At 35.9% G+C, this 13913-nt stretch overlaps 1 long non-coding RNA gene across 1 annotated transcript in view; it reads right to left on the bottom strand.

Moving 5' to 3' along the window:
• The window catches only part of LOC139362176 (uncharacterized), an 89793-nt gene extending 77553 nt beyond the window's left edge, over positions 1-12240 (bottom strand). The window contains exons 1-2 of the long non-coding RNA XR_011620536.1: positions 11807-12240; positions 11286-11342 (exon numbers count right to left, since the gene is read on the bottom strand). This is a non-coding gene — a long non-coding RNA (uncharacterized lncRNA). The remainder of the gene's footprint in view (positions 1-11285; positions 11343-11806) is intronic.
• Between the last annotated feature and the right edge of the window lie 1673 nt (positions 12241-13913).

The raw sequence follows: 13913 nt of genomic DNA, 5'->3' as shown, positions 1-13913 counted from the left end.
CTCAGGGTTATAATTTTAGGAACAGTTTATTGATAATCAAGAAACATTAAAAACAAATCTATGTATGTTATAGAGATTCAAATTATACTTATCTTTGTTAGTCACTACAAAAACAATGGGATTTAAGATAAACATACTGCTTGATTTATTAGTGTTATACTTTTGTATTTGAAGCCAAATGTTTGTGTTCCACAGTATTAATTTTAAAAACCTCTGTGTAGTTTCTAATTTTTAAAACACTCCTGTAGTATTTCATAATTAAAAGCTAAAATGCATCTCTGGAAAGGGAGTTAGGAATGTCAGTTTTAGCCAATTTATTTGGTTCTATCCAATGAAAAGTTGGCATATAACATGTTATAAAATGTATAAAACTTCTAGGTTCTTAATCATTCATTCTATCTCATAAATCCCATTTGTCAGCTTGGTTTCAATACTCTGAGTTACTTTGAAAGCCACATACTGAAGAGGTCAACACTTCCATCAAACTCAGTTGCTGAATGGCTTTACAAAACAACATACCCCTGTGGTGCTGGTTCGATTTATTTGAAAATTAAATGTTTACTATGTTAAGTGTAGCCGCAAAAAAAGATCATAGAGTAAATTTCACAAAGGACTTCTTTGTTTTATTAGGAAATTTTCATCCTGAAGAATGAAGTCCCTTTCTCATCAAGAACAGCCACCTTAAAATCAATTTCCCACAAAACCAGTAGTTTATCTTTATCTCAAAGGAAAGGTATTACTCAATCTCAGCTCATACTCAGTGTCTTAAATTCAGAATACACTATAAGTCAATGAGGTGAGGACACAGAAACTCTTCATTTGGAATTCTCCCAGATCATGCCTCATGTGTCTCTTCATTTCATATGTCTCCCAATTTGTATCCTTTATAATAAAATTGTAATTGTAAGTATAGCAGATTCCTAATTTGGTGTCTTTCTAGAAACTATCCAGCTTCAGGGGGTCATGAGAACTCCCTGGATTTGTGGCCAGTTGATCAGAAGTTCAGGTGGCCTGGGGAACCCAAATTTGTGGCTGTCATCTGAAGTGTGGGCAGTCTTTAACTTATGGGTTTGGAACTAACTCCAGATGGGGGCAGTAAGAATTATTTTCAGTATTGCAGCTTCAAAATGTAAGGAAGCCTAAGCCCATAATACTGAAATATAAAAATAAAATTTGGAAATATAAAATAAGTTCTATGTAGATAAATTGTCAGGAGAAAATAAGTTTCTGACAAAATAATAAGCAAAAAAAGGATTCATTTTAAGATTCATTTGGGGTATCTTGTGTTAAAAAAATGAAAACATTTTTCCTCCTTTCTCAATATCCTGAGATTTATATATATATATATATATATTTATTTATTTATTTATTTTTGAGACGGAGTCTCGCTCTGTCGCCCGGGCTGGAGTGCAGTGGCGGGATCTCGGCTCACTGTAAGCTCCGCCTCCCGGGTTCCCACCATTCTCCTGCCTCAGCCTCCAGAGTAGCTGGGACTACAGGCGCACGCCCCCTCGCCCGGCTAGTTTTTTGTATTTTTTAGTAGAGACGGGGTTTCACCGTGTTAGCCGGGATGGTCTCAATCTCCTGACCTCGTGATCCACCCGTTTCGGCCTCCCAAAGTGCTGGGATTACAGGCTTGAGCCACCGCGCCCAGCCCTGAGATTATTTTTTGAAGAATTTAGGTGCATCAGGTCTTCATACCATTATGAAAAAAAAAAAAAATGTGAGCCATCTGAAGCTTCAGTTAATAGTTAACTTGGATAGGAAATGCCAGACAGTTTTTCTCCCTTTTCAAATCAGTTTGATCCTTTCTCAAACTGAGATTTTAACTTACTTGTTAAAAATCTCAGACTGTTTCCATATTGCCTCAAGGACCAAAGGCAAAGGAGCATTCAGTGTAGACTAAAATTTACCTAGGTCATACCCCTGTTCTCTTCTCAGGGATTCTGTATAGATTTCCAGTTACTCCCTAACAAAATTTTACCTGTTCATTGTTATCATTTTTGTTTTATATAATTCAGGAAATGTTGCTTTTACTCTTTTAAAATAGAATGACTCAGGGATATTTTACTAATTATTTCCATGTGTGATATGTATTAGTTCACAAAATATCTCATTTTAATCTTTTTCTATAATTGCAATTATTTTAAAGAAAGCAATCATTGCATATTTAATGTATAACACAATGTAAAAAAAAGATAAAAGTTGATCAAGTGAAGAAAGAATGAGACAGTTATGTATTTACAAATGCATCATTATTCCAAAGAGCATGGTATACATGTTAAATGTCAAACAAAAGAATGTTTAAAACACAGACTACAAGCATTTTTCATTCTTGCCCTTTTATCTTTTACTACCTCAAAATTTATGACAGAATAAAATAAACATTAAGCTTCCTTATATATTTTTTCTAAATGAATCTTTTTTCTTTTTCTTTTTTGTTTGCCCAGCATTAAAGAATGTTTGTATAATCCAATGTAAAGGAAATTGATACTTCCACATTGCTCTTTTTTTTTAAGTAGAATAAGCTTTACAAATTAATCCAGGGAGTAAATCATCAAAGAATAAATATTTAACAACTATTCATCAAACTACAAATTCAAAGTTCAAAGTATTAGCCTTACAATTTCCATATCAACATATTGATTCCTTAAATGCAATGTCTAGCTTGTTTTAAGGGTACTATAAGTATTGAAAAAGTCTTACAATATCAACTTCCATTTTTTATTGACTAGTTATCACTATTTACTTTTGTAACCAAATTAGCATGTTTGAGACAATATATTAAATTCAAAAATTTAAAACTCTTTTGTGACATACAAGTTGTTTTCATAGCCTAGGGGAATAAGTTATTGGGTTTTTTTTTTTTTTTGTAATCACAATTATTAATGCAGTATATTTCTAATATCCCAATGAAGATTTAAAATATTATTATATACTATAGTGATTCTATTTCAATTTATTCAATTTTAATCCACTCTAGTTATTCCATGCAAAAATAATTGGTGGGCTCACATAATCTGTTTTTAGAACACACTAATAATTCACCATCCTCAGTATGAAAAACATCATCTAAACAACACGGTTTATGACCACTATTGGCTGTGTTGCTCTCTATCGGCAAGATCATTTTCCTTACGTATACTACACAGATTCAGAACCTGCCTCCCAAAAATGGTTTTCTCTACTCCTCTCTTGTTCTGACAGTAGGAAGGATAATTGTTCACCAAGTGATTAAAAGAGCTTCTTTTGCTAATGCTATTTTTTATTTTCCAATGAGGCTACTTAACACTTGTACTTGACTCTCATTTTGCTTTGCAAAAAATAGCACAATGTTTTAACTCTCCTGTTTTTCAATCACTAGACCACAAAATAAGGCAGAAACACATTTTAGTCACCTCAATCTTGACAGCATTCTGACACTCCTATAAAGTTTATAGGTTGTGCTTTCCCTATCCTAGGTTACACTTTGATTAGATAGCCCAGGAGAATGAGGGAGGAACTCTGAACTAACTTTATCATACTAATCTGTGTTTGGGGGAATAATTTCTCCTAGATGAGTGCCCAAACTGTGAACTCTTTATTCACATAAATCTGGGATGTAAGAGAAAACTTTTAAAAACATACTGGTGATGTTATTGCAAGACACAATTTCAAGTATATTGAACATTTACTTCTTTCAGTGGATCCTGAGTATGTGAACTGACTTAATTCTGAAAACTGTGTAAGAAACCATGACTGCAATATCTGATTCCAGGTCAGGCTTCTGTTAACATGACTGAACTAGTTATAGTTATACCAATTAGCAGAATGCCAAATTAGTATCCATTTATTTTGGTCCAGGAATGCTGTGCACATTTGAGCAACATTAAAGATTCCTTCTGATATAAATTCTTATTATTAACTGGCTGTACCTCTTTTGGGATCCACTACTTCGGCACTGTAATACAAATATGTGGTCTCTGGTGCCCCAAATGATCTCTACTAAACCCTAGGAGCAAATTTTAATAACACCATCTCCCAACAGCATCCCAACCCACTGAAAATAATCAATATAGTGATATATACGGAAACTAGTGTCCCCCTTGGTTAAATGTTTCTCAGGATGACTGAGTATCTTCTGGGCTCTCTCCTCAAACATAGTTTGGGCAAGAGTGGATATATCCAAAATCTCTTGTTGCTTTCTTTAATAATTTTTCTCTAATTTCTGTCACCTCAATCTTCTTTGAGGCCATGTTCCTGTTAATAAAGCAAGTAAAGACTGGGATAATTGGAACCACACACTGATGTTCCAGCTGGTTCACTGAATCCAGATTGTGGAAGAAAATACTCACTTTTTAAAAACTGACTCTAGTGTAAAATTGTAATATTCTCTCTTTTTTGTTTTCATTATCCTCAGAGTTTATTTATACATTTAGCAATTTCCTGAGGTTTGTGTTTTTAATCCTGTGTTTATACCTCTCACAGAGACAGGCTAATATTTAATTCTACTGATAATCTTTGGGGAAATGGGGTTTGGGGCATGGGGAGCATCAGCTTCCCACTGTAGGGAACTTACCTTAGGCAAGAGAATTGTTATTAAAGCAAGATATGAGTTTCATCATTCAAGGGAAGCATTACTGCTTCTTCTGGCAAAGTGAGCTTAGTGGTATGGAGGTTCAAGGAGCTGTTAGTTACCCAGATCCTCCCACATAATATATTCTGTGAGCCACATTCTTCCAATCATTGAACCAATTTCATTTACGCAATCTGGTGGGACCATCATATCACCCGCTGTTTCAAATCAGATACCAGAGGATCATGAGAATGAATATTTTCACTCAGCTAGAAAAGCTCTCTAGTCCTCATAAAATTCCATATTCTCTACTTTGTAAATTGAACTAATAATTTAATGATCTGTGCTTGTGATTGAACCATTAGTGTTTAGAGGAAATTATGCTAACCTTAGTTATTGAACTCATCATGGTATTTATATTGTTCTAAGAAAATAACCATGCAATTCAGTAAAACATTTATTTTAAATAATTCTTCATTCTAGTTGACTAAAGGTTAACTGAAGATTTTCTTTGCTTTCATTTATTTATGTATTCATTTATTTATTTGCTTCTCCTCATCACATTATTTCCCCAGCCTTTCCAATAGATTTGAGAGATATCTTGAGTGGTTCTGCTTTCCTAATCATACACTATTGATCCAGTCTACTCCTGTAAATATGGAGGATTCGCCTGGTTTCTCATTTTGATAATTTTGATAAGACTTTCCTCCTAAACATCAGTGTATAATTTACTTCTGAGATGCCTTAAAAAACAACAATCTGACATGCTATTCCAAGTAAGAAACCAGTGGTTGTAAAATCATGTGTACAGAATTTTGCCTAGGAGATCAGAATTATGTAGAAATATGTACCCTATCAGGATCCTACCTTATTTGGCTCAAAAGAAATGTATGCCATAGGGCTTAATTATATATACATATATTTTTTTTTTTATTTTTAGTTGATTTTAGGAAATAGTATAGAAATACCATTATTTTATCACTTTATTTAGAAATACATTTAACATATAATTTTGAAAATATCATTAATGGGTAAATTTTAAAAGAGTGAACACATTATAGAATATTTTATGCTAACATATCTTGAATAGAATTGCTTATTATCTAGAGGTCTTGTCTTAAGCAGTAGTATAGGCAATAAATCAAATATTAATGAAATATTATCAGAAACAAACAAAATTCATCCTAAAAGATATATATCTATTACTCAGTTTCACAACACACTGATCAATATTTTTACGCCTCAAAGGCTTAACATAGTTTATTTAAATCTTGACAGATTAGTTTTATATTATATAAAAGAATTTAGTTATCTTATCCATCAGTGTGCACTCTCATCTTTAAACACTGGATTGTATTCTGGGTAGAATACAAGATATTTATTTAGAATTTATAGTTGAGTCCTTGTCCATTCATCATTACAGTAAAATTTTCTAGTTGACAGCCATTAAATAGGCAAAATAAAACACCTTGGATTTTGAATCTTATTTGTAATTCCATCAAGCATTCTTAATATGAAACCATATTGTTAGCAATTTAAAATCACTGTGCAGTAATTTCCAAGAAAACCTATTGTGTTCGGAGAGTTTATGTTATAAAATGAGATTTACTTAACATTTTGTGAAAAGAAAATTTGTAAACGTCAGTGCTTACAAATGATTTGAGGAAGTATAATTTTCTTACTTCAAGTTTATTATTTTTTGTTGTTAAAATCTACAGGAGGTAAGTAAAGTACCAGTGAGAGTGACGTAAAATTTAGATTAGCAAACCAATTTGTAAACCAAAATTACAATATCTCAACTGAAATAGACCCGAATTTTGAATCAGTATAACAGGTAACTTGTTAAAACAAAAAGTAATCACACAAACAAATAAATGCAAATAGACTTTTATATCATTCTGGTACAATGTTCAAAGAATAGACTTGGATCATTTCTTTTCTCTTTGATATAGTTTGATTTTAAAGACACAATATAACAATCACTTAAGAGTGTTATTGTGGCCGGGCGCGGTGGCTCACGCTTGTAATCCCAGCACTTTGGGAGGCCTAGGTGGGCGGATCACGAGGTCAGGAAATCGAGACCACAGTGAAACCCCGTCTCTACTAAAAATACAAAAAATTAGCCGGGCGTGGTGGCGGGCGCCTGTAGTCCCAGCTACTCAGGAGGCTGAGGCAGGAGAATGGCGTAGACCCGGGAGGTGGAGCTTGCAGTGAGCCGAGATGGCGCCACTGCACTCCAGCCTGGGCTACAGAGGGAAACTCTGTCTCAAAAAAAAAAAAAAAAAGAGTGTTGTTGTTATTATCAAAGACGTAAAATGCAGAAGAAACTCCAAAGTCAATAAATTCATTTTTCCCAAGGATGGACTATTTTACCTTAATCATTAAAAAACATAAGTTCAGATTTATTGTTCATGCACATGTTCCACTTTAAACACATGGAAAAATATAGTACTAATATTTAATAAGAATTTTTAGACATTCCTGGGGTGTTTGATTTAGAATACATTTATGAGCTGAGTAAGCACTGTTTATTATCAATTGACTCAGCGAGGTCTCACCAGTGCCATTTCCATAGCCTAACTGCTATTAAAAAGATGATACTAGGTCATCAAATCATTTCCAGACAGTATCTCTGTCCACTCATTCATATCTGTACTTCTAAGGCATAGTATGATGGTCATGTAGAGAAGCAAAAATGTTGTCCTCAACTATAAAGGTGGTGGTACCATTGAGGTACTTCTGCACAACTGAATGAGTCTTCCTTTTTTCCTATTCTATTCTATTAGCATGATGGAAAATCATCACTCTGTACTCACCATAACTGAATGAAATTACATCTTATCAGATATTTGTTTTAAATCAATGTGTAAATAGACAAAATATAAATTATCATTAGAAAGAAATATGGGAGGTTTCATATAGACAGTATTACATTATTTTAAATAAAATTTCATACTCCTGGATGTCCCAAAATTATTGCAGAGAGTCTCTCACAACATGCCAGTTAAAATTCAACAGCAATTCATAGTAATGATTTTAAATTTAAAATTGCATTTACCCATAGAAACTAGGTTGAAAATTTTGAGAAGATGCTAGGACATTTCAAAATATATTATTTTTTGAGCGTTTAATGAACATGACACATTATACTCTTAAGATCATTTAGTTACAAATTTTCATAATTTAACAATAAAGCTTATTATTTATCATATCAATTTTTAATGAATGCAGATGAAAGTCAAATACACTTTAAGTGAAATCTTAGAATGGCACAGTACTTTGTATAGCCTTGGTAGATTCTCAACTAGGAACTTCATAAGCTTATTATGTGAGTGACAGGATGGATCTATATCTACCCAATGGCGCTGTTAGGTGTTTATCTGTAAATATCTAGAGCATTGTTCGATGATCCACATAAGAAAGACCTCAAAATTTTTTGAAGGGATAAAATAATTAAATAAAATGATTTAGTATTTAACAATTTTTTTATCAGATTTATATTAGGTGGTTTATCCCCAAATTTATACAGCTGCCTTCAAAATACATCCTTTAATTTTCACGTTGTGTTTTCATGTGTCCTTTCAACATAAGAGACTTAATTCACATGACATTACCTACAAAATTATTCTCTTTCCTATTTTTATATTAAAATACTATTTTATACTTTTTTACTTATAATATTTAATATTTTATACTTATTTTTATACTATACCATTGTTTGATTAGGTACTATATCTTCCTGGCTAGGAGCATTATTTTTTAATGACTCCTCTTTTTTATAATCTCCACATACAAGTAATTACCAAATCCAGCTTGATGATACTTGCAACACATTCCTTGTATTTTCTATCAGTTTCTATCCTGGCTTAATTATTATCCACTGGAAACTTTAAATCATCTACCTACCTGTGACCCATACCACAAAATGCACATTTTCTCAAAGTTCTGATATCACTTTCTGGCTTTAAACATTTTTTTCACTCTCCTCTGTAACCTTATTCCATTTAGTGGGGGGAAAGACTGCACCAAGTATGTACTGTAACTTTGCCTGAAGAAAGAGGAAGAAGAGGAGGAAGAGCAGGAGGAGGAACAGGAGCAGGAGAAAACATTCTTTTTTAGGTGGATTGATGAGTAAAAAAATTTTAAGAAGCTCCTCTTTGGGGAGGACTAATTAGAAAACAAAGCCCCTTCCTCAGGACTGATGCAGCCCCATGCCAGGGCTCATTGCTTGACATGGCACACCAACAAGGTGACCCTGTGAAGGCTACAGCCTACAGCCTACTTAACTACACACAATTGCACTGGTTAACATGGCCCTTTTCTATCTCCACGAACATTCCTGAAGTTTAGTTCTTTTGTTGAGAACTTTGTAATAACCACCTCTCCAATTTCTTGCCCTATCATTTTATTACACAGATTGTCTCTCTTCCTTCCTTGGAAGTTTCTGATGGTTTGATTATCATCACATATAACTTCTCATTCAATATTTCTCTTATCTATTTCCATTTTCTTGTCTCTTACTGTATTTTTCTTCCCTTATTCTGTTATCAACTTTAGTATATCTTCTATTTTCAATTTTTTTTTGTTTTTCAAACACACGCATTTCAAGTATTATATACTGAAGTCCACTGATTACTTTCCCAACTTGCTATCATCAATTCTGAGGCAGTCCTGGTGCCTCTAGCTTGGTTGTGCAGCTTTCAAATTCTATTCAGTAGCAGCTTAGAGGGACGTGATGGGCAGCACGTAATGTTTCTTAAGTTTGAAATGGCTTATTTTACATTCCCTGAATTAAGTTTCTAGAGCATATCTCACAAAGCCCATACCTGTTTTTCAACTACATTGTGTAATAATTTTGTAAAAAATGGTTTAATGCTATCATTTTAGTGCTTTTATGATGATACTTTACAATTCATGGGCTGTGTGAAGAAGTAGCCTTTAAATGATGATTTGTTGTTTTCTGTAGAAGTGAGCTTATTATTGATTCACGACTTTCCAGGAGAAAGATGAAAATTGATCTGATCTGATTACAATATAACTTGCAAAATCACCGAACAACCTCTTTACATATTAGCACTTTGTAAAATCAAATACCTCATTTATGCTTGGGGAGAAGTGGAGGAAGTCCACGGAATTGGTATAGATGACTTTTAAAAGGTTTGATTGAGTCTGGTCAATACAAATCATACTTTTCTTTCCTTTAAGTGTGCTATATTATCTTAAATGATAATAGCATGCATTAGTACAGTAGTTTCTGGCAATTTACATTGATTATATTTGTATTATAGAAACTGTACTACTAACAATAAACATCTTTATAGCTCAACATTGTTGGAGGAGTTTAATGTAACACATATTGTTTTCTTATCACATAACATAATCTATAGGTGTTATCATTAATATTATACATATATGGAGACTGAAGTTTACACCATTTAAGCACATAATTGAACGGCACATATTCTATTAGCAGAAGACCCACAAATGAAACATGAAATGTTCTGCTGCAAGTTTATTGTGCTTTCTACTAGAGCAGAAGGCCTTAGATTACTTGACTTGTATGAAACCATTTATAAACTGTCATGCTAGTCATAATAACAGGAAATTCATATTCCTTGGCAATTTTGAAGGAGAGAATGATAACTTCAGATTTGAGAAGGTACATATTAAGCTGTCTAATATTTTACAAGTACATATAAAATGGAAGTGAAACGCTAGAAGTGATCGCACCTAATGATAAAGCTTTTAGGTGACGCTGTAATTAATGGATTATTTCACTCTCAATGTATCAAAGGCATGGGGAGATGAAAAATAAAGGTTTAGGAATATGAACACTTATATGAAACAAAATCAGGAAAGAATTTTGGCAAATAGTCATCAGAGTATAAACAGAGTCCAGTCTTGGAGGTTTCTTTTTAATGAATTTGGATAACCTGAAAAAACACACACTTGGTAATGTACTACTGTCTATTTTTAATAGTTAATTGGGAAAGTTTAATGAGAATTCAGATATACTGTATTTTACTAAACTAAGTAAAATCATAAAATATATAAACCTATCTTTTCCTATTATGTATACTGATGTTTAAAATGCTAATTAGTATTCTTCTACAGTGAGAAGACGATTTCATTGCACATCATATTGCATTTATTATTGTATATGTTGTTTCTTCTATCTACTGATTTATAGAATTCTTAGGGTTTTTTTTTTTAATATTAACACCTCCTAAATTATGATCTTCCACATGCATAGTCCATATGCATATAAGCACATATTAGTAATTTCTTAATCAACTATCATACATCTACTATTGACTGTACAATAAAATCTAACCCACATGGATACTGACCCATACTGTAAACCCTTAATATTACACAGCGCATACATTTATTCATCGGACATAGCACATTTCAGTCAGGAAATCCCTCGTCAACATGGATATCCCCTACCAAACTGTACTCTCTTAATCTACCAATCTCTGAGAAATCATCGTCCTGCTCGAGAGTGTTACCCTCCTGGTTCCGGGCCCATGACACTTGGGGGTGACTATACTGAAACCATACCTGGTATCTGGTTCTTACTTCAGGGCCATAGAATTAAGATCGCCCACACGTTCCCTTAAATAAGACATTTCCATGGACTAATGACTACCACCCTATTAACCAGTCATGGGAGCACTGTCATGTCATGCATTTGGTACTTTTAACTTTGGGGGATGCTATCACTCACCATTGCGGAAGGCCTGGTCCCTGCCGAATCCACAGTAGAGGAACTCGGATTTGATTCCTGCCAAATCAATTGTAGAAGCTAATCTTACATTGAATATTCCGGTCTCGCATAATACCCATAAGGTGTTAATTAATTCATACTTGAAGGACACAAGAATTAATAGACGCTCACGCACGTACGGACGCTCACGCATGTAGGGACGCTCACGCACATACGGACGCTCACGCATGCACTCAGAATTTCAAGAACTATTTCCGATTAAATCCGCAATCGCCCCTCCCTACATCTCTAACTGTACTATCAACCTAGGTGAATGTACCCTTGCCAAACCCCAAAAACAAGAGATTAAAATGCAACCCAGTCAGAGTCCAGAAATCATATTTTAACCACGAACGCCTTAACAGCTGCCCCTCGATTGACCTGCAATTTTTCTAAAAAATCTTAACACCCTTCTATTAAAGTAATCCTCCACTTTGTATAATAAATATAACTAAATTTCCGCCCTAATACTAATATAATACCTTGAGCTTATCCCCCTGAAAGCGTTGCCCCATACTTTGAGAGGTGACAACGTGCAAGCAGCCCTCGCTCGCTCTCGGCCCCTCCTCGGCCTCGGCGTCCCCTCTGGTCGCGCTTGAGGAGCCCTTCAGCCGGCCGCTGCACTGTTGGGGCCCCTCTCTGTGGCTGGCCGAGGACGGAGCTGGCTCTGTCCGCTTGCGGGGAGGTGTCGATGGGGAGATGCGGCGGGAACCCGGGCTGCGCGCTGCGCTCAGGGGCCGGCGCGGGTTCCGGGTGGGCGCGGGCTCCGCCGGCTCCGTATTGGCGGTGGCCACCAGCACCTGCTAGGCTGATCCGGAACGAACTCCCTCTGGGCTGCCAGAGTGCCCCGGCTAGGTGCCGCAAAGTCCCGCCCAAGTGTCAGTCAGATGTGAAGCCGGCTGGGCTTCTGGGTGGGGTGGGGACCTGGAGAACTTTTCTGTCTAGCTAAAGGTTTGTAAACGCACCAATCAGAGCTCTGTCAAAACGGACCAATCAGCTCTCTGTAAAATGGACCAATCAGTAGGATGTGGGTGGGGCCAGATGAGGAACTAAAAGCAGGCCACGGGAGCCAGCGGCAGCAACATGCTTGGGTCACCTTCCATGCTCTGGGAGCGTTGTTCTTTCGGTCTTCACGCTGCTGCTCACTCTTTGGGTCCGTGACACCTTTATGAGCTGTAACACCCACTGCAAAGGTCTGCAGCTTCACTCCTGAAGCCAGCGAGACCACGACTCCACTGGGAGGGACGAACAACTCCGGATGGGAGGAACTAACAACTCCTGACCCTCCACCTTTATGAACTGTAACACTCACCGTGAAGGTCTGCAGCTTCACTCCTGGGGACAGCCAGACCATGACGCCACCAGAAGGAACGAACAACTCCAGATGCGCCAGACGCTTTTAAGAGCTATAACACTTACCGCGAAGGTCTGCAGCTTCACCCCTGAAGTCAGCGAGACCACGAACCCACCAATTCTGGACACACTATCATCTCCTAAATCAATCATACTCTAATTATGAGTGATCTTTTCAGCCAAACCTCCACCAATTCAACTCTAAAGACCCTGAATTTCCAGAACTGTAAACGACTATATTTATTTATTTATTTCTCATATTTTAATTTTTACACTTAAGAATTTATGCACCTAATGTAGCTTAATTATTCAAAGCAAGACACTGAAAATGTCTAGATGGATCCGCACAACCCTATAAACAGATAGGTTTGGTCCTAGCCTTTTTACTAGCTCTTAATAAGATTACATATGCAAACATCCCTGCCCCAGTGAAAATGCCCTCTAGGTCACCCGGATCAAAAGTAGCACATATGGAGCACGCATGAATACAGCTCAAAACAACTTTGCTCAACCGCACCCCCACGGGAAACGGCAGTGATAAATCTTCAGTACTAAACGAAAATTTAAGCTATACTAATATTTAGGGTTGGTCAATTCCGTGCCAGCCACCATGGCCATATGATTAACCTGAGCTCAGAGAACGCAGCATAAAGAGTGTTTAACATCTACCCTCACTAAAGCTAAACTCCAACTAACTTGTAAAAAGCTCCAACTGAAATAAAATAATACGAAAATAGCTTTAATACCCTGAAGACACAATAGCTAAGACCGAAACTGGGGTTAGATACCCCACTATACTTAGCCCTAAACTCTAATACTTACATTAACAAAACCATTCACCAGAGTACTACAAGCAACAGCTTAAAACTCAAAGGATTTGGTGGTGCTTTATATCCGTCTAGAGGAGCCTGTTCTACAATCAATAAACCCCGATACGGCTCACCACCTCTTGTCCCCAGCCTATATACTGCCATCTTCGGCAAACCCTAAGAAAGTTACAGAGTAAGCACAAGCACACACATAAAAACATTAGGTCAAGGTATAGCCTATGAGGTGGCAAGAAATGGGCTACATTTTCTACATTCAGAAAATCTCACAACAACCTTTATGAAATATAAGGGCTCAAGGAGGATTTAGTAGTAAACCAAGAGCAGAGTGCTTGATTGAATAAGGCCATGAAGCATGAACACACTGCCTGTCACCCTCCTCAAATATTACTCTAGAAATCACTACTAC

Source organism: Macaca nemestrina, chromosome 3 (assembly GCF_043159975.1).
Source record: "Macaca nemestrina isolate mMacNem1 chromosome 3, mMacNem.hap1, whole genome shotgun sequence".
Taxonomy (NCBI): domain Eukaryota; kingdom Metazoa; phylum Chordata; class Mammalia; order Primates; family Cercopithecidae; genus Macaca; species Macaca nemestrina.
The sequence above is the reverse complement of the archived record's forward strand: the minus strand, read 5'-3'. Positions and strand labels throughout refer to the sequence as shown.